Genomic DNA, 2,449 nt, shown 5'->3' with positions numbered 1-2,449 from the left:
TATATATATATATATATATATATATATATATATTTAACCCTAATTTTTGCAGAAAAATATTCTAAAACTGTTAGGAATCTTGAGATCTAGACTTTTGTTATCTTTATGTTCATTGAACACATTATTTCCATTAATGTTTGCTGCCATAACAAATGAACTCAGAGTTACATTCACGATTCAAACGTCAAAGGAGTTTTCTTTTATCTTGGGTAAAGTGTAACATTGATGTCCCTGATTTACAGGAATTTCTCTTCCAAATGGTGATTCAAGGGCCCAGATTTTTTCCATCTTCAACACTTGGCTTTCAAAATAGTCATCATTCATCTGCATCAAGCTTATAGAAGAGGACGGAACATGAAGAATGCTAGGTAAGATATGTTCTTGGTCCAGACTTTACAGAGAAGCCCATCTTTTATGATCAAACACCATGGTCAAAGCTCTGTCACCTGCTCACCTCCAACCAAAAGGGAAGGTGGGAGTATCATCTAACTATGTGACTAGGAAAAAGAGTATTCAGTCTTGGTGAACAGTTAACCATTCTGTGGCACACACACATTCAAGAGTAGGAATGTGATAGAAAGTGTGATCTGCCACCTGCTTCTGCATTTTCTCAACTGCAAAATTTCACTTGTTTAAAGTATTTCAGTGGTGTTTTGTTTTATGTTCAAATACATTGGAACATTAGAATAAGATTCATCTAATTATAAAAATCTTTATACAACAAAAGTGTCTCAATAACTAGAAATTTTTCTTTCACTCATAAAAGTTAAGGATATAATTTAATGACAGATTCTCTAATGATAGGCATCTAGATGCACCCGTTTGGGTGTTACAGTTTAGATGTGAGGTGTCTCCCAAAAGCTCACTAGAGAGACAATGCAAGAAGTTTCAGAGGAGAAATGATTGGGTTGTGAGAGTCTTAACCCAATCAGTGAATTAATCCCCTGACAGAGATTAACTGAGTGGTAGCTGAAGTGGTAGGGTGAGGCTGGAGAAGGTGGGAATTGGGGGCGTGGCTTTGTGGTATATATTTGTACCTGGCAAGTGGAGACCTCTCTCTGCTTCCTGATCATCATGGGAACTGGTTCCCTTGCCGTACTCTGACGCCATGATGTTCTGCCTCACGTGGAGCTCCAGGAATGGAGCTGGCCCTTCTGTGGATTGAGACCTCTGAAATCATGAGCCCCCAAATAAATCTTTCTCCTCTACAATTGTTCTGAAGCTGACTAAAACATTGGGGAAAAAAAACCACCCATGTGAAGAGAACAGGAGGCTGTAGAGAGTAATTAAAGGAGCATTATTCTGTTGGGAAGACTTGCTAGAGCACTTGAAGTGTTGTTCCTGCTACGAACTAAGATCCAGCCATGCTGACAACCACCATCACTACAGTATAGTAATGACAGCAGCCCTAGGGTTAATAATCGAAAGCCTGAGCAAAGTTACCTTTTTCTGTTCCAAAACCTATATTATTTGCTTCTATCATTTTGTTCCAGTTGGGCAAAGTGATTTATAAGGTATAGTCTCTGAGCTTCAATTAATTTCACTTAGGGCATTTTCACAGTTGTACAATAAATGTTTAAATTAAGACATTTCTTTTCTTTGGAAATTGAATTGCATGTTAACTGGTTATGGGCTGTCACTGGTGGTCCACACAACCACAGATAAGAGCATTGATCTGGCAAGAAAACAAATGGGCTCTTAAAGGAGGGCAGTTTGGATTTGACAGCTGCAGATGATTAGGTGTCTCTCTAATGGATACTGTGCATTACCATGAGAGGTGTGAAAGATCTGCAAACCCTTCCTTTCAGCTGCCCACTTCTACTGAGAAGTGCTGTGTAGATCTGCCTGCTCCCTTTCGTGTACAATGAATGAATTCAAAGATAGGACATAGTATTTGGAGGGCTGGTGAAATACTGAGATCATACTTTGAAACAGCCAGTAGTCACTGGAAGAAGCTTTTTTCAGTTAGCTACCATTAGAAGCCATGTTTCAAGTCCAATTTTCTGACAGGCAACAACATATCTACAGCTAAGAATAACAAGTACTTCTCCAAGATGCTAGGCCATTGAGGGTATTACCCCAAAATGTCATTCTATAGGAGAGAACTCCACCCAATTCTGCTCACCTTGACTAGAGGATATCTAATCTGATATGTGGTTAGGTGGTTTTCCCAACAGTTGCTTTGCCAGCTTTTAGATACTTGATTGGAGTTCAGACACTTTAGGGGAGAATGACTCATGTCTGGTCCTATCCAGTGACCTCAATATAGAAACGGGATCACCTGTTCCTTATCTACATTGCTTCTCTATCCTAGGCCTTGGGTGAATAGCTTGGTACTGTCAATCAGCTATCCCAACTTCCCCCAGCAGAAGCCACATTGAGGTAGGGTTCTTTTGATTTTAAGAGTGATCTACATGATTCCTCTAGTGTAAGAGGATATCATTGTAAA

This window comes from Marmota marmota, unplaced genomic scaffold (genome assembly GCF_001458135.2).
Source record: "Marmota marmota marmota unplaced genomic scaffold, marMar, whole genome shotgun sequence".
Taxonomy (NCBI): Eukaryota; Metazoa; Chordata; class Mammalia; order Rodentia; family Sciuridae; genus Marmota; species Marmota marmota.
This window is presented reverse-complemented; position numbering follows the sequence as displayed.